We start from the raw sequence: 23,526 nt of genomic DNA on the forward strand, positions 1-23,526 counted from the left end.
TAAAGTCATAAAAGTTACCTCTCATATTCTTATTATTACAAGTATTTCATCTTATGGTAGCAAAACTGATATTATAATGGATTTGTGTTGCTTTAGCAAATTATATCTATATTGTTGAGGCAAATATTCCTAATATTCTGGAAACACTAGTGGGGAAAATAACAGTTGATAATTTGGAAAACTGGAAGTTAGGAATCTGCTCTTTGTTTACCATTAAATGGTCTTATCAGAGTACCTGTATTATGTATTTAATTGCTGGGATTGAAGAGAACCTTTCAGCCTCTCTCTTTGCAAATACAACTCTAAATACTTGAATGGAAATTTTAACTTTAAACTCCACAGAATAAATCAATAAGAAAGATTAAATCACTTTGTCTTATTGAATTTACTTTTGTACATGAAAACTACTTCTTTCACATTATCCAGAAAATATCAGAGAAAACAATGAAAAATAACTGATCATGGAGCTGCACATTCTACTGTATAAACAATCTACAAGGTGCCAACTAATTTAGCCTATTATGCCCATATGCATATATCTGGATAAGAGCACCTGAGCTAATATTTCAACTCTGTTTAAATTTTCATTGCAAAAAACTATGCCCCCAAATGACTCAAGACCATACAGTTTTTCTGCAACGCATTCAAACTTACTACTGTTTCTAGTTGATGTATTTCAGATTTCGTGTTTATACTATATATTGGACAAAGACTGTCAGCTTTCCTGCATACAGAAGGCAATGTTCTTCCCTCCCCCTGCACCCACATCAGCAGGGAATTTTCTGTGCACATTACCACTGACAGGCAACTGTGGCAGAAACCCACATTACAGAAACTGCACTATTGCACCTGCTTCTAGAATACACAAAGATAGAGAGCTGAATATATCCTCAGAGTCGACTGAATGAGTCTGCCTTCTTAACTCAACATGCACAGATTAATCTAACAGAGATGTTTCTTACAATCACAACTTCAATACTATCCTTAGAGACTGTTGCTCTGATAGAAGAAAAAACTGTGCACTATTTGGGGAATGCATCATCTCTCATGCACCCGAGAGGACTTGCAGAATTTATGTTTGCAAAAGCATGACTTATGATACCAGCTTGTCGTAAGAATTTCCCTATTAGATGAATGAACCAGCTAATTGCAAAGTCAAAACAACAGATACAAAGCATTGGCAATGGGAAAGTTTGGGGTTGCAGTTGATTTTTAGTTGATGGGTCAGGGTAGACATAACTCACCCAATATTTTTTATGATTGGATATATAATAATAATCTTAAAAATCATATTAAGATACTTGATTGGTGTTAAAAGGGCTCTGAGTTCTAAGTTTCATGTTCTGGGCTTTCTTCAATACTGACAATGGATTCCCTGGAACAACTCTCTCCGTCAAACAGGCTATTGAGAAAACTTTTTTGTGCCAGTTCACCAGGTTGAATACTAGGAAAAAGTTCTTCACTGGGAAGGTGGTCAAGCACTGGAACAAGTTCTCCAGGGGGTTGTTCACAACCCCAGTCCTGGAGTGCCTGACCAACACTGGAATCAGGAGTTTGATTCAATGATCCTTGATGGTGCCTTCCAACTCAAGATATTCCATGAATACACAGTCACAGATTTATACAAGAAACAGATAAAAACTTCCTCCTTTCAGGTGAACGGAATAACAGAATGCTGTACTGGAATAATTTGTAAGGTTTGAGTTCCAAGTGAATACAGATAAGATGTTTGCTATATCAGCTGTCAACACAGAATCATTGAATCATGGAATAGTTAGTGTAATAGTTCGTGTTGGAAAGGACCTTAAGATCAGCATCACAGTGCACTGCTTTAAATCACTTTTAAGGAGTTTAATTTCAGCTATTCATCTCTGCCATATAAAATCCAACTTGGAAGGATATCATTGGACAAGTTACTCTATTGTAAAGCTATATGGAAAGCAACAACCCCCTCCAATGGAATTTAAGATCTTTACGTGTTTTAAGGAACATTTTACCCTCCAGCTGGAACTTCAATTTAGAGAGATTATTACTTTCTTATTAGATCATTAACACCTTACAGCACATCATTCTACTTCAAAAGCATAAATATAATCATTTTTAATGTTCAATTCCAACTATATCAGATTGCTTCTTCAGTCTCAACCTATTATACATGAAAAAGACACTTTTCTACTTGACTTTTTTCTTTTTTTTTTCCTCAGAAAATACAGTTGTGTCTATTATTTCTTTGAAAGAAAGTCATCATTGGCATTAAGACTTTCCTCTTGCTTGAGTAGAGGGACTCAAATCTGGACTACAGAGGATTCATTGGGATTTTATATTATCTCTTCAGCTCTCATATCGCTTAAAAAATAATAACAAAAAGTTCTCTCTGTCATTTAAGGCTCATAGTTTAAATAAACTGTTTCTTTCTGGTCTAGGTTTAACACATACCTTACGTGAAATACAAAGATACTAATCCTTTTCCATGTGTGTATATATGTATTTTTACCAGCCTATTATCTGTAATTTTAATCAATGCTCATTTCCCCATATCTGTCAGTCCAAATATTTAATTTTGCCAGCAGATATTGGTTTTGTGGCACAGAATGTTATTTTTATTAACAGGTTAGGATTGTCAGGAATTTTTAAAGTTGCATTTAGTATTATACTTCTTTTTTTACTTTTGACACATCTGTTCATTTATTCATCCTTCACACTGAACAGTAACTGGTTCAGTTCTATGTATTACACATCTTGCAACATTATTAAACTATCTCTTATCTCTTTTTGCAGTGGAAGCTGAAATATATTTTTTGTACACATACATACACTTACGTAAGTCTAACAGGCTGTCCGATACATACACCTGTTAAAGCTATTAAGTTACATCTCCTTCCAGAATGAAAAAAAATCATCAGAATATTTCTTTGGTATAGTAACAGAACCAAAACCAGTTTTAAATGCAACTATTTTATTTCAGGGTTTCAGAAGAAATATTAGACTTGAGAGCCTTACCAAATGACCTGTTAAAACTTCATGGTGTTTTAGATCAAGTATTGGTGAGTCTTCCTTCTCTCCATAATACTGTTCAATTCACATATCCTTGTCAAACAAGAAACTGGTTATCGTAGTATTTCAAATTGAATGAGAAACCTGCTTGTCATGTGAAAATTAGATGCACAGATAATACATGTATGTTTCAATTAAACATAGGGTGCTCACTGCAGTAATGCATGTATTGCAAAAAAAAAAAAAACAAACAACCCAAATGCACACAAACAAACAAACAATCAAAACCAACCTAACTATGATGTTTGGACTTTGAGCCAATATTACCAAACTGGCAATAATCTAAAAACTGGCACATACCAGCCTGTAGACTTCTTCTGTCTGGGAAAAGTGCTGCTTGAACTTTTCTGTAGTCGTATTATCCTCAAACTTGCTTCTCAGAGAGCCCCTCATCACTTCTTCAGGAAAAAGACCTGGTTTAGAAAAGAATGTTCAAACATGCCATGCAGCATCTCTCTAAAAGCACATCGGTGCTAGTAGGATTAAATAAATTCATATACAACTCTCAGTTACTGTTGAGCTTTTGCTTCTGTTTCCATATAAGAGAGCAGGAGGGTGCTGTCTTAGGAGGATGTGAATTTTGCTGCTTATTCAAGTAAGTGCCAGTAGTATAGCCAAGTGAAAATTTTTCAAAAGATCAAAGGAAATTTTGGGAGGCTGGGGGTACAAGGAGGGAACAATAGTTGCCTTCAGAACAATGTCTGTTTCGGTTTAAATAGAGGAAATAGATTAAATAAATGAGGTTATAGGAAGATCTTCAACACTGCTCTCCATATTTGCCAACAAAAAATGGAATAGTGAAGCTAAGAAGTTGAAATTATTTTGTAAAAGAAGGTATGATTCAAGCACAACCAGTTTGCCTTGTAAGATAAAACACATGTATGCATATATACTTGTATGGATGTTACAGAAAAAAAATGTACATGATCCTATTTAGAACTGAAGCAGGTTGGTGATGGTTCAAAATGTAACACACTGTCAGTACCAAGATGTCCCTTGCAATATAATTGGAGGAAAAAAACAAAACAAAATTCACCCCACCCGTCCTCCATTCAAATGGAGAAAAGGGTACCATGAAGATTATAAAACCATATTAATACTGCAAATGAATCTAGAAAGACACAGCTGGACTAACCATTTCTGCAATCCAGACACAGAGACCATGCCCAGGCAACGCCAATAACCTTGTAGAATTTGTAATTGCAAAGTTATGTAGTCTAATTTAAAAAAAAAAAAAAAACAAGAAACAACAAAAAACAATTATTACCAGACAGGGATCTCAGGCTAATGCTACTACCATTATGCAGCAAGTTCAACATTACTGCCACTGGAACTTACAAAAAAGTCCCAAATACAGTAAGGGTAAAGAGTTCAACAGCCTTCATTGCAACTGGCAGAGATCCTGTGGCAGGCAAACCATCACAGATGACTTCAATGTGTTGCTTTGGCAGCTGACATCTGGTATACAGCAATTGATCGCAACAAAGCTGGCAAGATAAACAACAGTGAACTTATGTTGTTCAATAATTTGCTGGATTATAAGAAAGAGCTTGTACTCATCACCAATCCGACAAGTCATATTGGGAACATCAATATTTATAAGCAGGTGGATTTCACTGTGAGTGACTTTTTGTCTCAGATCAAGACATGGCACCATATAGTAAAATCTACAGGATAATTACCTACAGTTCTAATTTTGACATGACTGTCAACATGAGTGCATTGTCGCTGTCACAAAAATCTTGCCAAATTTAATTTGCATAACTATAGAGAAAGCTCACCAACTGGAAAGTATTTTTAAATAGGCAACCCATGTTTTGTTTTGTCTCTGTATTGGATTGTTTATTTTTTTTTTTCTAACACACATCTCCACTGAGCTGAACATGTTGTTTATAAAGATGCATGACATACTTTCCCAGAGAGATCCAACTGACTGGAAAAAAGGAAGTGTTATGGATTTTCAGTGAATTCTGAAGCTGCATAATGTTGACTTCTACAACAGCTAATTTCAAGATAACATTTGACATGGATCGAAAATAGGAAAATGTGAATGTAATAATAATAGCCCTCCTCGCCCCATATACAAAAAACATGTTGTCAGTATCAGGTTAGCATGTTGTCATGTAATCACTAATGACATGTTTTAAACACAGAAGTTGCAGAACGATGTAACGGCAATCATAGATGAGCCTTCTGAAAAACAAAATCCAATGTGTTTGTCTACCCAAGCTAATTTATTTACTGGAGAGCAATCTCTCTCCCTTCCTTGCCAAGCTCACTGCCTTATAAACCATTTTACTTGTGTGGGCCAATAAATTTTATATATATATATATATGTGTGTGTATATGTGTGTGTGTGTGTGTGTTTATGTCAGTTGCTTTAGGTGCTGTTACATGATTTGCTACATCTTAAATGACTTGGTCAGCTCATTCTCAGTAATCTAACCAGTTTGCTTGTCCAAGCTTATTTTTCCATGACATAAAAAACATCATCTACAAAAATTCTGTTTCACCGTAAGTAGGAAGAATGCTGCAAAATAAAAGATTTTAAGTAGCAGATTTAGTTTTGATCAATTCAGTTTTTTTCCTAAGTTAGCACCATTTACTAAATTCCTGTTATTATTAGAACAGATTTTTCCATAAAGAATTTTAAAAAATCTGCTTCTATTACTTAAAGAAATAATACATAGACAAAGTCCTTTAATTGATCTTAAAATCTAAGTTAAAAATATCTTTACTATGCAGGTATTCAGTATCAGATACATGTAAAAAAGCTTCAGGAATAGTAAGATCTCCAGGTAAAATATACTAATCAGTCATTACTCAAACCCATCAATTAGGCTAATCTTTTCCTGTTTTACCACAGTCTTTTCATAATTCTGGAGAAAATGTCATATAAAATATAAAGTAATAAGTTAGAATCTTTTAAAAATTGTATTATGTTTCAGTCTTTAATTTTACACCCATCATACCTTTTTGTCGTGGTTTAAACCCTAGCCAGACAGCTTGTTCACTCACTCCCAGTGAGTGGTGCCGGGCTGAGAGCAATCGAGCCCCACCCCGGGGCTCTCCCCTTCCCCGCTCCCGGAGGGATGGGTTGGGGAGGATCGAAAGAGTGCAATTCCCATGGATTGAGACAAGAACAGTCCAGCAACCAATGTAAAACACAAATCACCACCGCTACCACCAACGACAACAATGATAAGAGAAAATAACAAGGGAAGAGAATACAATACCACCGGCCAAGAAATGAGTCCCACCCAGAAGCCCCTGTCCTTCCGGGTAACTCCCAGTTACTCCCCACCCCGGACATGATGTGCTGTGGTATGGAATACATCTTTGGCGAGTCTGGGTCAGGCGCCCCATCTCTGCTTCCTCCTGGCTTCCCCTCCTCCCTGGTAGAGCATGAGCCTCACAAAGTCCTTGGTCAGGGTAAACATCACTTAGCAACAACCGAAAACATCGGTTTCACCAACACTGTTCCCAGGCTGGAAGTCAAAACACAGCACTGCACCAGCTACCAAGGAGAAACATGACTGCTACTGCTGAACCCAGGACACTTTTAAAAAGAAAAGCAAAGCCAAGGATCCAAGTATCCAAGGAGGAAAGGACAGCATGTTAGCTAGCAAATTTCACATTTAAAACATAGATGAGTAATCTTAATTTCCTGCTTAAAAGTAAATGGCACGGCCACCCAAGTTAGAAAAGGCTAAACTTATTTATTCTGTCTGACAAGTCTTTATTCAGATTCATAATAACTATGGAAGAAACCCCTTGTATGGAGAGCCACCAGTAAGATATTTTGCAAGTCCATATTTCACATTAAAACATCATTCTGTTCTTATTCATTACTCTTGTGTAGCAGCACTTTTCATCAGAAAAATGATTCCAAGAATTAATATGGAGTTACCATGTAAGTAAAAAGATTGGGTCAGATTTTCCCTTTTTTTTTCTGTAATAGTTTTGAAAAGACAGTATGATGCAGAAACAATGAGGCAAATTTTAGGTACTTGGTACCATAAAAGCTTGGAAAACAAATACTTAAAAAAATTTTCCTTGTGTATAAGTTAAGACAAGTATCTGAACTAGTGCATCCTCTAAAAAAATGGGGAATGAAAGCTGTAGAAAAGTTAGAAATTAATTCAAGGTAGGACATTCCACTTAAAACAGTTAAGGAGTGGGGAAAAAGCAACAAAACCCAATTAATTCACCAGATGACATCCTTGTCTCTAAATTGGAGAGACATCAATTTGATAGGTGGACCACTCGGTGGATAAAGAACTGGCTGGATGGTCGCACACAAAGAGTTGTAGTCAATGGCTCAATGTCCGTCTGGAGACCCGCAACAAGTGGTGTCCTTCAGGGATCGGTGTTGGGACTGATCTTGTTTAACATCTTTGTCGGTGACATGGACAGTGGGATTGAGTGAGCCCCCAGCAAGTTTGCCGATGACACCGAGCTGTGTGGTTCGGTTGATATTCTGGACCTTGACAAGCTTGTGAGGTGGGCTGATGCCAACCTTATGAAGTTTAACCATGACAAGTGCAACGTCCTTCACCTGGATTGGAACAATCCCAGGCACAGCTACAAGTTGGGCAGAGAAGAGATTCAGAGCAGCCCTGTGGAGAAGGACTTGGGGGTGTTGGTTGATGAGAAAATTACCATGAGCCGGCAGTGTGCTCTCGCAGCCCAGAAAGCCAACCATATCCTGGACTGCATCAAAAGGAGCATGACCAGCAGGTCGAAGGAGGTGATCCTGCCCCTCTACTCTGCTCTTGTGAGACCTCACCTGGAGTATTGTGTGCAGTTCTGGTGTCCTCAGCATAAAAGGGACATGGAACTGTTGGAACAAGTCCAGAGGAGAGCCACGAGGATGATCAGGGGACTGGAACATCTCCCGTATGAAGACAGGCTGAGAAAGTTGAGGCTGTTCAGCTTGGAGAAGAGAAAGCTGCGTGGAGACCTCATAGCAGCCTTCCAGTATCTGAAAGGGGGCCTACAATGATGCTGGAGAAGGACTCTTCATTAGGGACTATAATGATACAACAAGGGGTAATGGGTTAAAACTTAAACAGGGGAAGTTTAGATTGGATATAAGGAAGAAGTTCTTTACTGTGAGGGTGGTGAGGCACTGGAATGGGTTGCCCAAGGTAGTTGTGAATGCTCCATCCCTGGCAGTGTTCAAGGCCATGTTGGACAGAGCCTTGGGTAACATGGTTTAGTGTGAGGTGTCCCTGCCCATGGCAGGAGGGTTGGACCTAGATGATATTAAGGTCCTTTCCAACCCTAACTATTCTATGATTCTATGATTTATTTTTTTCCCAAGTCTGCAATCTCTAATTCAAAGTCTGTAATCCAGTCATATTCTTGTTTCAAGTAACTGAGAATATGAAATTACTCCTCAACTTCCAAAATCTGGAACAGAGCTAAAGATATTTTCCAGTCAGATTACTGCAGGTCATTCAAAATGTACAGAACTTCAACTGGTCAGGAATTGCATACTGTTTTTTACAAAGTATAGTCTTTAATTAAGCTTTTAATCTAGGGATGAAAATAAATGTTTAATAGTACTTTAAACACACTGCTTACAGTAGACTCCTTATTACTAAAGTGTTTTAAGTGATATACTCACAGTAAAATAATCAAAGGCAATTAACCATTGGGACAATAAATTACTGTCATAACATTTGCTAACACTCTATGTCACAACCCTCCTTTATGACTTCTGAGTACAGGAATGCATGCTATCTTATCTGCAAATGCAAGGAACTTGAGACCAATATGTTTCAAACCATCAATCAATGAGAAGATTGGAAAACAGCTTAGTAAAAGACCTGTATAAATCTCCTAGGTTTATCTTCTTGATACTGTTACTGTTGAATGAAAAATGGATATGATTTTTTTTTTGTTAATCTTACAAAAAATGATTCAGTTCTGAAGCCATTTGGGATTTATTGAGCTTGCAAAAAAGGTACAATCCAAATATAAAGTGAAATTCAGTTACAATGTCATAATTGTCCTAAGGCTAGCAAAGTAGCAACAGGTTCAAGAGGTAACAAGGGTTTTCTACAGAATATGACAGAGTCTGAATCACTGGTCTGTTATTAGATGACTAGTTCAAATACATTAATTTTGGTGAATTAATCAGTTGATTATAAAAAGTGGCATACATTTCTGGTTCATCCTCCCTATCAGAGATCAGTTAGAGCCCCAGATCAGATTTACCTAGATCTTTTTCAAGCAATACCTGTCCACTGAGTATTCATTGAAAAGCCTTCTTATTGGGCTATGTTAAAGTTGTATATTTGGTGCTGGATGTTTCTGTGCAGTGCATGGTGTTCTGAACATTTAGCACCTGAAGGCTCGAGCAAATGCAGTGAAAGACTGTACTGTATTTAGAAGCATTGCACTGAAACACAGCCAGAATTAGTTGATTGAGAGAGGAGTGTTTGCACACATTCAGGCTAAACTACCTACAAATTATATAGGAAATATGAGCCAATAAGGCAGTCTTTCTAAATCTGTGATTCCTTGAGCACCTGCAGATCCCTAATACACAGAAATCCACTTTAGCTCTGGTTAAGGTGCCGTATATGCAGCTTTATATGTGCCGTATATGCAGTCCAGTAGAGAGCCAGAAATTATATAGGTAATTATCTGCACCCCTGAGCTTACAGTAAGCCCAAACCATCTCACCAGGTACGGGCCAGTCACAAAATGCATTCTCAATACCTTTTGTCTTTTAACACAGACATGAAAAGAGATGCTGTCATTTGCCTTATTCAATATCTCAGAAGCAAACTGACTCATTCTGAAAATGGAAGATGTGCCATCTTGGGCAGTATTTAAATTTATTGAATATACCCTGCTAGGGAAGTTTGTAACTGGCAAGTTAAAGGTTTGAACTACTGGACAGCCTTTTTTATCCAAATTGGCTCATTGCATAGCAAATAATGCAAAATTCCTGCTATTATAAAAGAGCGTGGATAAAACAGCATAGGGCACACAACAGGGAAAAGTATCTTTAAGTAAAGATCCTCCTCTCAGATTTAATTCAGATTTTTATCTGTAAGAAGTTGAATGTGAACGATCCACTGGCTGTGCAAATGCTCTGGCCTCTAGGTTTTTAAACAGTGAAGTGCACATCATTTCCTACTCCTCTTAAATAGGAATTTTTTAGCCGTAAGTTATCACATCTATCAAACGTTATTACTGCATGAATTCATAGTCATAGGCTGGACATGGGTGAAACCTGATTTAGATGCCAAAATCTCAGAGTACAATAGAATGCAGACATGTCTTTGTTAAGAAAATGTATGCAAACTTCTGCCACTTCATGGCATTGCCTTGCTATCATTGTCTCCATGCATAAATTAAGGATGCTGAACTTTTGAGTTTTAAGATCTTTTCCGGGAGCCAGGCATTAAACATGTTGATGACAATTTAAATTTTATGTGTCAGCAAACCTTTCTGGAACATGCAGTTACTGTTCAGTGGACATTATATTTAAAGAGTTCACCCTTTTCAATTAGCAGGGGAAAGAAAAAAAAAATAGTAGGAAAAAAAGCAGCCAACGTTTGTTCATTATCAGGACATTGCACAGAAAAAATTATAGCCAACAATCACTATGCAGTGATCTATATTTCATGGGAAAAAATCCATTATAAAGATTTTCATACTTTATCTGCAGCAGTACTTCAGATATGGACCTTCACATTGCATTTGGAAACATGGAAAACAGCAAAACTTAATTATGAGACAAAGATATTTTTCTCTTAATTATTTAATGTATAATATGTGCCTGACATTTATCATTCCCTAAAATAATTGATCTTGGGATTATCTAAAATAATTAAAACTTTTTTTTTTTTTTTGCCTAAGCACATAGACTGTAGAAATATTGTTCGGATTTTTCAGATGTGTCTATCACATATCACAAAATCAGAGACTTTTACATTAAGAATCGCATGAGAAAATATTTTATACCTCACTAAATAGAATGAATTTTTTTGTTTGGAGCGATACAAAAGATCACACTATTTGATTTAATTTTGTTTTTATGCCACAATAGCTACATGATTTTTGATGTGAGCTTACCTCACAGCCGGTCTGTCTGTAGCTACTTCAAAACTACTATCTACTGTGTGACTGCATACATCAATATTAATTGCTCATAAGGAAGAAAATAACAAAGCAAACCAAGTCCTAAAGAGCAAAAGAAAAGTAGTTTCTCTAAAACAATGTGTTTACCTTTCCTGTAGGAACAAACTTCTTTGAAAATGTGCCTCCCTTTCTAGCATTTCTGGGTCAAAAGCATGAAGAACATGGCAGAATGCCAGGAATGTCAGAGCACTGAAAATAACATGCCAATGATATCAAAGAAGGCTGAATAATAATGCAAGAAAAGAGAAAGGTCATACGCCTTGTCATAAGAGAAGAATTTTAATACTTTATATCAAGTGAAGCTGGGATACCCAATCAAAATCAAACTGAAATGAAAGAGAACACAGTTATTACAGTTCACTCGTGTTTCTAAAATTTAGCAGAAAACTTGAAAGAATTATGGGAGATTTTACCCATCACAGAAAAATCATATTCATACATAGAGGAAACCTGTCATTGACAATTTTAGAATTAACAACTTACTGGAAAAAATAAAACACTGGGAAAAAAAATGAAAAAAATGAAAATCTCTTGAAAATTCCCTTGAACTTAAGACAAAACCTCAAGGTCATGAATCAGTTATAACAGAAGGAACATTACTGACCTCAGTGTAATGAACTTACTTATAATTCAGAGAAAATAGGTTCTTTAGCCATACTGAGGGGAAAAATAAGAATATTAAAATCTGAAATGAATTTTGACCAAACTAAAAAGTGACAAGTTGGGCAATAAATGTATATATTCAGATTACCTTAACTTTAAAACCAAGAAAAGTCTTAGGAGTTAAATGCTTTTTCTTTCTTCAGTGGCACCCTATCAAGATATATCAATTTGGAAGCTCTTTCAGCATATAGCAATATTTACTGAAGTAGCTAATTTACCTTGGAAAAGGAAAATGAAAAGAGTATCCACATTTCTCTATTTTTCTATAATGAAAATTAAAAAATACGCAAAACGAAAAAATAAAACAACAACAACTCATTAACATTTCCTTTTTCTGTTATTTTCTGGTGAAATGATCTTGAGTGTAAGAAAAATGTCAGTTGAAAATAGTGTCCAAAGCATGTATACACACGTGACCACCTGGCGGAAAACTAGGATATTTATTTACACACCAGAAATTTTTAAACTTGCCAGACTTAGAAAATCAGGCATATTTTCACACTATATTCACGAGAAGAACAGCCAGAGGGATGATTTTCTGGAAACTTACCATGTAAAGACATGATGTAAAAAGCTTGTATTTGTAAAACCATTATATATATTAAATTTCATAAACATCTTGGAAATCTTCCTTAAAATGCTCAAATTCAAAATCTTCAGGTGAAAATAATATTTTAGATAAGAAATAAATTTAGAAAGCCACTTCAAAATTCAAAGACAGATTTGGAGAAATTAATTGGAATATGGAAGAAAAACTATTTGCCTGCTGACAACATCAAGTATTCATTCATGAAATAGCAGGAATGGCTTTCAAAACTAATTCACTTGTTTCTACAACAGATAATGAAGAATTTAATGGAAAATGCCCTTTTCAGTTCTAATCATTTTTAATTTTATAATACTAAAGATACCAGAGAAAGCACTGTTATTCTGGTAATATTTTAATATTAGCTGTTACATACAGATTGACTGAAATTAATTGACTAGGAATGATACAGCAAAAGAAACAGCTGAAAATACTCTCAGCCCCTTCTGCCAAAATGCTACTCCAGCTATTTAGCAATTAAAGAATAACAGCTAATTATGATGAAGACAGCTAAATGTAATATTTCTGAAGCTGTACTGTCTTGTGCATCAGCTAAATAACAAGTGAGAAATTCAATATTTTTTCTGCCCTCTTTCTTCTCCCTCCATGCACAAAAGGACCCAAGTTCACTGCAGTTTCTGATCACAACTGAGCTCTTTAGCCCAATCCCTTAGGTATTTTCTGAAATCTGTGTAATTTTTGAAAGGTAGGCAATGGGCAGAGGAGTTAAATCCTGCGCAATGTACATGCTGCCAGGACAAGCCACTCATTTTGCTCCTAGGTGGTGGCTACTCAGAGCTGAAACATTTTGATTTCCCCTGGTGCATGCAAGGTAATGGGACACCTTGAAGACAACGCCAAGCCCTTTGCAAGAAAACTCTGGTACAAAAGATACTATGCCGCCATTTTCCATGTTGCCTGGGGCTTGTCCAGCTTTCTTATCAGCCACTTCTCCAGAGACAAGGCAACACAGGCAGGAGGCAGTTATGTGGCTGCTGACAGAAACAAAGACCTCCACTCCCTGTGCCTTGCTTCCCCAGGGCACTGTGACAGCTCAGCAGACCACCTACAGTGTGCTAGGTTGGATCCCGAAACCCCAGTGATGGCAGTGGCTGTGTCCGCAGACCCTGGGCTGATGCAGAATGTGTGTGACAGCTGGGAGGCTGCAGGCCAGGATCCAGGACAGCTTCAGGCCATGGACCCATCAACAGCCCCTGTTGCCTCACTGCTGCACCAGGACCTGGGCCCAGCTCCTGGCTGCAAGGCTGGCATGTGCCCAGTCTGTCCTCAGACGTGGGGCCCATCAAGGGAGGGTTGGTGCTATCTCAGGCCATCCTGAGATGGCATGGGCAACTTGATGAATCAAAAGGTGCCCAGAAGTACGTTACAGAAATCCATGCCTGGAGCTGTGCTGCTCAGAAAAGAGCGGTGGCAAAGCATGTGGGTGCTTACAATGCTGTATCCATCATCTGGGAACAGCACCTGAAACATCACAGTCTGCCTGTCTCTCTGTCGGCAAAGGAGCAGCAAAGTGACAACATTTAGGCGGCGGGTTGCCAGGTTTTCTCCCTTTACCAGTCAGCAACCCACAGACCCCATCTTCCTGCGGTTTCTCTTTCAGGCACTCGTGCACAGATGTGTTGGCAGGGACAGCCCAGGACCCTGCAAGGTCTCCTTCCTCTCCGCAGGGTTGGGAGCCCTCATCTGCGGCTGTTCCATTGTCAGCAGACCCCTGTTGCACCACACAAGCCATGAAGCAATGCCTCCATGTCCTCATCTAAACTTGGAAGAATCTGTCCTTGGAAAACCTCTGGAGGGCCATTTCAGGCTGCAATGTAATGATTCTCCCTGTTTCACACTTGCCTAATTGATCTCATCCTGCTTAATATGGGTCCGTTTGATTGAAGATAATGCTGTTGATCATCAAGGTGTTATGTGGAACAAGCATCCTGGCAAAGTCTACTCTGTTAATGCAGTTATGCCTGTCATTCAAAGCCATGATCAAAGAAAGAAGCACTTTGGGCAAGATATATTTTCCAGAGCACCACAGCTTTAATGGTGCTATTATACCTTGCTTACTTACACAAGTTCTTGAGCAGAGGCACTTGAACTGGACCTGGACACTGAGGCCCCTCTTGGAGGAAGCTGAACCAGGCAGCATCAGCTACTGAGAGCTTACTTCATCCTGGATGGTGTGGACAAAGGGCACATTCAACCCTGCCAACCATATCCGGCTCAAAAAACCTGACTCTTGAAGCCCCTAAAGGAGTCCTCAAACAGGGAGCACAGTCTTCATGATGAAAAAATGTATTTGACTATGTGAAACAGTGCCACCTGGTGAACTTCCCCCAAACAACCTAAAATACATCTCCATTTTAAAAATCTTTCCTGTTCCTCCTTCTTTTCAGCTATTCTCTCCAAGAATTTGAAGTGCCCTTGCTGGGAAAAGAAAGAAATATATTTCAGGTGGCACTTTTACTCCTATTGCTGCAGTCTACTCCAGTCTTCTTATAAGGCAGACTACACATAAAGTGGGAAAGAGAATAAAAAAGTAGAAGATGAAAAGAAATGTGCCTCTCTCACTTACAGTTCTTTTCCTAGAAGGTCACAGTTGCAGCTGACAGCACAGACTCTATTAGCTATTCTAGGAACTTTAGCTCCTAGTCCTGGTAAAATGTTTGGCTCTCCTTCACCCTATTTCAGCCTTTGAAGAAAAACTTTCCATTACTAATATCAAGATATCAAGTGGCTTTGTTTTTCTACCCACAGTTGTTATACCAAATTCTTGTAAAGAGCAAGTATCTGTGTCTTGGAAGGAAAGCATATAAGCAAGTATATCAGGATGGAACCAGGTTATCTAAAGAAGAAATGAGTATTTTGCATAGATATAACAAGACTTTTTTTTTTTCTCCCTTCCTCCTTTCCTTCCTTTCTTTTTCTAGGCCACAAAGGGTATAAGAATAACGAGACAAAAGGGGTATTATAAACTCCTTGAGGATCTGATAGAAAAGGTTGATCATAAATAATGAGTTATTCAATAAGTTATTTTGTGCTTTATTCCACTGTAATTATCAACTTTGAAATCAAAGACTTTAATGTTTTAATTAACCTTGATTTCATCCTTTAGTCTCTTCAGCATTTATCCTGCATTTAACTTAATCTAAAAAAGTGAATACTTTTCAGAAAGGAAAATCCTAATGAAGTAATGCCCACATCAAATTCTGAGGGTTTTTATGTCCTAAGATAATTTTGAAACTTTCAGTGTTGGTCTTTCTTTTCAGCTATCTGAGTGATTTCTTCTTCCCCACAAAGCCAAATACTTAAGTCCATGACATCTTCCTCTTCCCCATTCTAGCCTCTGTCCAGGAGAGACAGTGTCTACCAGTGTTCCCTCTAATAAGAAGTATGCGGAGGACAGCCTGCAATTTCAAATAAATCCAGATTGTTATAATCAGAACTGCACAGTTCTCTTTTTCCAACTTGCTTTTAAGGAAAGAGAGTGACTGAAATCATGCTAATTCCAAGCAGTGAAAGAGGTTGGTATGCTAGATGACTCAAGTAATGTGCATGGTTATTCAGAAACAAAGACATAATGCTTTGTTAGAGTTATTGATCTGAGGAGCTTGGCTCTTGTTATTGCACCCTTATTAACACCAAAGTTAAATGATTGGGAGAAATTTGTGAAGATACTTATTTTCAGGCCTTTTCTGGGTAAAATAATTTGGAAAGAGAATAAAAAAAAAATCCCCTGTTTTAGATTAAAAGAAAGAAAACTGCGTCTCAGGGTATCTTTCTAAATCTAAATAATGTAGCCCTGATGTATAATTAAAAACATCTTCTTTTGATAAACATGACTTTACTACAGCTCTGATAAAGCAAGATCTGTACCTGTGGGAAATGATTCCATTGAGGGGCTACTTCCAGGAGCAGTGTTACAGTTGACCTCTGGCAATGTTATAGGAAAGCATACAAGAAAATTTGTCTCTTATTTTTTGAGGTGTAAAACAGATAAAGAATGCTAATATCATTAAAATGGGAAAAACTTTCTGTATATGTCCTCTGCCTCAACCTTGTCTAGAGCTCATTCCCACCTGTGACACTTGAAAAGCAGTCACGAAGAAGTGTTTATGAAAATCTTCAACTAGTTTAAATGTAAGAAATTATTTTTCACCATACTCTTGCCCTTTGTTGCCTTAATCTTTCTTCTAATGCAAAATTTATCAGATTTGGGATTTTGTTGATCTCTGCAGAATATTATCTGTAACATTTTTATTTCTCTAGTAAGCTCATGCGTTTATTCTGGGTGTTTATTTTCATATCTACAGTAAGCTTTACAAGGCATATATTTTTTCCTGTTCCTGCTGACTGTAAAGAATATCTTATTTTTTTAATATGGTAGCTTTATAAATATCTGAAGTGCTATAACAATGTGATTTTCCAGAACAATAGAAATAGTAATAATTTGTCATATCTTTCTTACAATAATGTAGCTATCCAATGGGTGACTTCTTTGAGAAGGAAGGGAAAGGAGGGAGAGATTAAGCATCTTAGACACTGTTTATTATAAAATTCTCAAAAGGCATAGGTTTCTATTTAAAAGCTCTATCTTTATTAAAAAGGAACAGAGTGCATGTCTGTAGCATTAAGGTGACTGCATTTTGAAATCCACAATAACATTATGATACTTTGTGCTGATATATTTAGGGTTATGAAGAGGTCACAAAAAAAAAAAAAGAGAAGGAAAAAAAAAGCATATTTTAAAATGTCACTGCTCCTGGCTTGTGACTCAACAGTGTGTGAATCTGTGGAATTGGATTACTGTTTACATTATTTTACTCCCTGCTAGAAAAGGAATATTGCAAACTTGAAACTCTACTGATGTATCCATGTTAATTGATGCTTCTACTATGAGCTTATGAAAAAGATGTAATGAAAATCTTAAGCAGATGTCATTGAAACTTATTTACTGTAAAATTCCTCCTTACAGTTATATATTTTAATAAAGGCGCATTTCCATGCATTGTATTGTAATCAAATCAATGTACATCTCTATAGAGTTCAGAAGTCTCTCTCTGATGTGAGAAACAAGTTGACAATGAACAAAAGAGAAGTAAGGATAATTTCAATATTCACCTGATTTAGCTCTTCACATTGAAGATGACTCAGTGTTCACTCCACCAGTTTACTTGTACCTGTTTAAAAAAAAATTTAAAGTCCAGCTAACTTACAAATATGTTTAGAACCAAAAACCTGGCAACACATGCCCTGGTTATCCCATAGAGACTGTCCATTAAAGTTTGGAATTCTATTATAGCTCTTATCTCCACACTATTTTAATACCATTGTACAATAATATTTATCCTTGTAGCTTCACAGTGAGGCAGGGAAGCCATATTGTGTTTTATGGTCATTAAGTGGCAGGAATATTAAAAAACTAATCCATAAAAGGATCTTTCTGTCTATTGACAACTGATATTACCATGCTGTATCCCCATGAACAAAACTTATCACCAACACAAGGTACTATCTGACCAAAAGAATGCACAATAAATGCATAAATGATCCTCAAATTCTCTCCTAATCATTGCACCCATAAACTTGAGTCAGAACAGTTGTGATTTGTTTTGGTTTTATTTTTCTCAACAGTTTTCAAATATGGCAATACAATTTGATGCAAAAAAAATTATCTTTGAGGAAATAATTTTATGTTTTGGGAGGATTTGCCTACTTTCCGAACAGCTTACATGTCGCTATGCACTTTTTTTCACAGTTCATTGCCAGACAGCATGTCAGCTTGCCATGAAATTAGGACATAGCAGTCTCCTGTTCACCACACACTTTGGCAATGCTGCCATAGACACAGAGCTTCTAAGCTCCCTAGCAACTAGGAAAATCATCTTGTAGCTGCCACAAAGTCATTGTTCTCAAGTTCCCTGGATCCTAACACTTTTAATGTGGATATTTAGTGGGAACTGAACGCTACTGAAATTAATTCTCTCAGCAATTAAATTCAATGTAAACGTTCTGGTCTGGGATTTTGGATTTTTTATTTCCACTAAAAGTATAAACTGTATTGTATAAGTGAAATCAATTCCTCCTATAAAGGGAATTAATTATAATATCCAGTCATTGGAAGATCCAAGAAAATTCAGATGTTCTGGCATGTTGGTATTTTCAGCTCTGAATTAGAAGATGAAAAACCTCTTTTATATAAAACATTTATTTAGTAGTAGTACATAAAATATATCACCCCAAACCTCTTACAATTTAGGATGTGCATGCTGTGCATCTTGAGATGGAGAGCAATGGAATGCTTTCACAGGAGTGAAGAAAAGGGCTTAAAAGAACGCTAATAGTATCAAGCAAGACATCAGCAGCACAAGGACAGGTTGAGATCCAACAACTCATTCTGATTTCTTAATGTTGTTGGAGCAACAGGTAGCTATTACACCTTGATGGGCTGAGATGAAAACACTACATCTTGCATATTAAGATAGAGAGAGGTGGGAGTATGTTTTTTTTTTTCCTGTCTTTGGTAGGCATCCAAAAGCGTCAGCAGTGATTTCATCAAGTATCCAGCACTTTACAAAAAAAAAAACAAAGAAAAAACCACAAAACAACAAACCCTCAAAGAGTATTCACATGAACCAACTGGTAAAACAATGATAAACGATCTAGTGAGTGATGTGTATTAAAAAATAATTTTTAAATGAAAGAAAAAGAAACCCCAAACTGTGTGAAAAGCCATCTGTATTTCCTCAAGCTTTCTCTGTGTGGCATGCTGCTTATTGTTTATTATTTCCCAGGCCCAACTGTACTGGGACGAGAAGTACAAACGCTAAAATACTATAGCTGAAACCTACTGGAAAGCAGAACATACAGAAATGTCATAATAAAATTCTCATTGTTCTCATGAGATGCTCAGTCATGTTCTGCAGAAAAGGAATAAGAACAGCTGTGATATGTTTATATTTTAAGATAATAAAAAACAATGAAGTCATTACCAAGCATACACTAAGTCATCCCTCACTCTTTTTTATACCACCATTGTTCTGCTGTGAAGCCTATTTCAGCCAAGATTCAGGATAACTTTCTCTTTTGTAGTAGCAGGATCATTTCCTCAAATAACCCAAGAAGCATATATGCAAGATGTGTAAATCCATCTGCTCTGAGGGTAAAACCCACAAATTTTATTTTTGCCTAAGAACTGAAGTAGTTAGAAGAGTAAATCATCTAGCAGATATATTGTTACTAATCAATGAATGGGAGTTAAATTTTACTACATTCTTTTAATCATTAGGTTTCACTACTATTCTCACATGGGCTTCACAATTATCAACTTCAGTTTCTAGTATTAGAGATCGAAAACTGTCTGAGATGGGTTTCAGAAAAGAAAAAGAAAAATGGAAACAAGTGGAATAAAAAAACCCAAAGCCAAACCCAAACACCACTCCCCCCCCAAAAAAAAAAGAACAAACACAAAAAAAAAAACAAACAACAAACCACCCTAAGCATAGCTGGATTGCCCTCCAAAAAAGCAATCACAAAGGTGTGCACTGCTATAAGAGCATCCCAGGAAATAAACTGTTCTTCAGAGACTTACCCTAGGCAAGGAATGATCAGAAGCATCCCAAAAGATATGTCAGAACTCATTAAGCAGGAGGCTCATAAATACCAACAGATTATTCTAACCATAAAGTTACAATACTAAAACCAAATTATTTCTATGGGCTTTGAAATCAGGTATTAATAGCATCTATCCAGATCCTCAAAAGGTGTAAACCAGTGTAGCTCCATTGGCTTCCAACACAGAAAGACACTGATCTGCTTGAAAGAATCTCCCTTTAGGGAGCTGTTTCCAAGTTGTGAGATTTGTATCCAATTCTTTGTTTTTATTCTTTCATGTTCCTCTGTACATTCATCAAATTTTACACAGAACCAAATTAAACCCTTTGAGAATGAGTTCCATGCAGAAACAATTTAAAAGACCAGAAATGTCAATTAAAATAATGTAAAACATTCATAAATTGAAAACAAAACTACCATTATTGGCCAACTAGCAATTTATTGGCCATAAATTAGACAACGTAGAATTAAACCACCAAGGGTTTAAGTTAAAAAACTCAAAGCAAACAAGTAGTTCAATGAAACTGTAGAACTGGAACTAATGAAGCCTGTCCTCTGATTTGTGTCCTGTGGTAGGATGTTTTTTGAGTCAAGAAAGTGTGAGCACAAACTGAAGCTTTTTTCTGCAGTACACTTAAGATCTATTTTCTGTAAGAATTTGCTGAAATATCTAATAACAGGAGCTTCTTGTTTTTTTCTTTTACCTGAGGCATTTTAATCAAGTGTATACCAAGTACTCATTTTTATTAATGTGTAAGAGTTAGCTGTCCCTGGAAAGTCTCTACTTCTGTCAGTCTAGAGGGCTCATCAAATGTGCAAAAATGGGATAATTCTTTAGATGTTTTTTTTTCCCAGGAAATCAACCCTCTGATCCTAAATTTCTGTGGAATTGTGTGAAAATACAAAGAACTATTATCATCTATATATTCTTAGAGAAGCTATATCTTTTATACTTTTACCTTCTTATACCTGTTAATCAAAAAGGATATTATTCACATCTGGATATTTTCTGAATTTTGCATTTCAGTGTGTGTTATTTAATAAACAAAACAAAGCAAAACTCTGCACTTACACTGTATCAGGTTGTAACAATCCAGATTACAGACTAGGAGTATTTACTGATTCCTGTGAGAATCATAGAATGGTTTGGGTTGGAAGGGATCTTCAAAGGTCATCTAGTCCACCCCCTCTGTAATGAACAAGGATATCTTCAACTAGATCAGGTTGACCAGAACCGCACCCAGCATGGCCCTGAATGTCTCCAGGGATGGCACATCCACCACCTCTCCCGGCAACATGTTCAGATGGTTTACCATCCTCATTGTAAAAAATTTTTCCTCATGTCCAGCCTGAATCACCCCTCTTTTAGTTTAAAACCATCACCCCTTGTCCTGTCACAACAGGCCCTGCTAAGAAGTCTCTCCTCATCTTTCTGAAAGGTACCTTTTAAGAACTGAAAGCCACAGTAAGATCTCCTAAGAGTCTTATCTTCAGAATCTTGCAGTATATGTTCAGCCCACATCTACCTTTGGTATGTTACTACTCACACATCAAAGCTCCCTCTCAGTTCACTAGATCTTGAAGTCTGAGCATGTAACTGCTCTATAAGAATTTTTTTGATTGAATATAATCTTGTCAGCAAATTCTGGTTAAAACCTGGGTTTTATACTTCATCAAAAAGCATGAAAATAGCGTTGAACTATCATGCACTCATATCACTTTGGCTGTTAATTTCCAAAATATTCATGCACTTATTGTACATGACAGCTGGATCAATTTGTTAGTTTATGTATGTCATTAATTATTCATTTCTAATTAATTATACTGAAGATTTTGCTTCTTGTAGTGCTGCTCATTATATAAACTGACCATCTTACAGTTACTTGACTGATGCAAAATCCCAAATGAACACGGTTAATACATGCCACTAATAAGATGGGTACACCTCAGCTGAAAGGAAGAACACTTTGATAGGTGCAGTGTGTTGGCTGGTAATAAGTCTCTGATGAATCTGCTCTATTATTCACTTTCTGAAGGTGCCTATGTGAGCTTTAAATGCTTAAATAGTACTTGTGATCTTCACTGAAAAAATACAGCCATTTCAAAAATAAGTTACTGTTTTTTTAGTAATCCTTGTAGCTCAAGTATTACACCAGCTTGGTAGTTGCCCTGAACATGTATCTATTCATATAGATCAGAAATTATCTAAAGCTATTACTAATCTAGGAATTATAGACAATACTACAATAGTTATTAGCAAATATTCATTATTCTGTGGTCACTTGAGTATATTCAAAAGCATTTCTATCATTAAATAAAATAATATACTCTCGAGTTGATATGACTTTTTCCAAAGGAGAAAATGGAGATAGAGAGCAAGTAGACATATTACATAATTAAAACTACTAAATTCCTCTGTACATCAGCTGAAGGCTTTAAGCACACTGCAAGCAAATTAGAAGAGGATTATCTCAATGCAGAATAGTGAAGATTTACCAGTACAGGAGCACACCAGTCCTTCAGAAAAGACTACATGTGAAATGGCAAAAAGTTCTGCTGCCTAATATGCACAATGACAATACAAGTGAATTGACAAAGAAGTGTTTCTTACTTTGCTTTCATATGATGATTAAGCAAAAAAGACATTTAACACAATTCTTCACAAGGAAGAGAACAGGTTGTGTTTGGTGGTTTTCCCTATTTTGTGGGTTGCCCTTACAAGGCTTTTCTGGAGTCCTAGGTGGGAGCCCACTAGCAGACATCTCTTAATCCAGTGCTGTGAAGTGCCAAGATGCAAGTGAGTTGGATCTTCAGGAAATTCAGACCCAAGACTCACAGTTGTTAGGGTTTTTTCCTTATCCTTCCACATCATTCCCCAGCAATACATTATGAATAGAAACCCAAGAACATAAATGCAAATCGAAGTAGCAGAATGTCGGTAGGAATAAAGTAAATCTCTTTACCTGCCCCTTCACAGCCCTCCAAAAAAGCAAAAACACCCCTCTTTAATTTCCATAACTTGAAAATATTTTTAATACTTTTACAACTCACTGAATGGTGGGTTCATAAGTGCTTTATCCTCCCATTAAATTGTTAATTTACTTAGAGTGGTTTTGATAACACATCATTGGATATTGTGTCTTTTCCTTTGTGCATGTATCCTGAAACTTACCTTGCAATCAACGCTTCCAATTAAAAGATGATTGCAGAGCATTGTACTTCTATCATATGAACTTTACATCTGCGAAAAACAAGTTTCTGCTCTCCCTGAAAGATACAGATTCTTGTTAGAGGCTTCCTATTCTTCCTAGGGATAAAAATCTCCTATTTTATTAACCTCAGTGGATGTTTTCATAATCCAAAGATCTTGTGTTAACCTTATCAAAATTGGTTGTCAATAAGGGGTTGAAGAAAATACTGTGTTGCAATTTAGG

General features: G+C 36.7%; 1 long non-coding RNA gene across 1 annotated transcript in view; it reads left to right on the forward strand.

Annotated features, from left to right (window-relative positions):
- LOC134173329 (uncharacterized) overlaps positions 1-18,865 on the forward strand; it is a 28,929-nt gene extending 10,064 nt beyond the window's left edge. Inside the window, exon 3 of the long non-coding RNA XR_009968206.1 lies at positions 18,738-18,865. This is a non-coding gene — a long non-coding RNA (uncharacterized LOC134173329). The remainder of the gene's footprint in view (positions 1-18,737) is intronic.
- Positions 18,866-23,526: the final 4,661 nt, after the last annotated feature.

The sequence above is a fragment of the Pezoporus occidentalis genome, unplaced genomic scaffold (assembly GCF_034315485.1).
Source record: "Pezoporus occidentalis ecotype Australia unplaced genomic scaffold, CSIRO_AGI_Poc_V1 ctg51, whole genome shotgun sequence".
In the NCBI taxonomy this organism is placed as follows: Eukaryota; Metazoa; Chordata; class Aves; order Psittaciformes; family Psittacidae; genus Pezoporus; species Pezoporus occidentalis.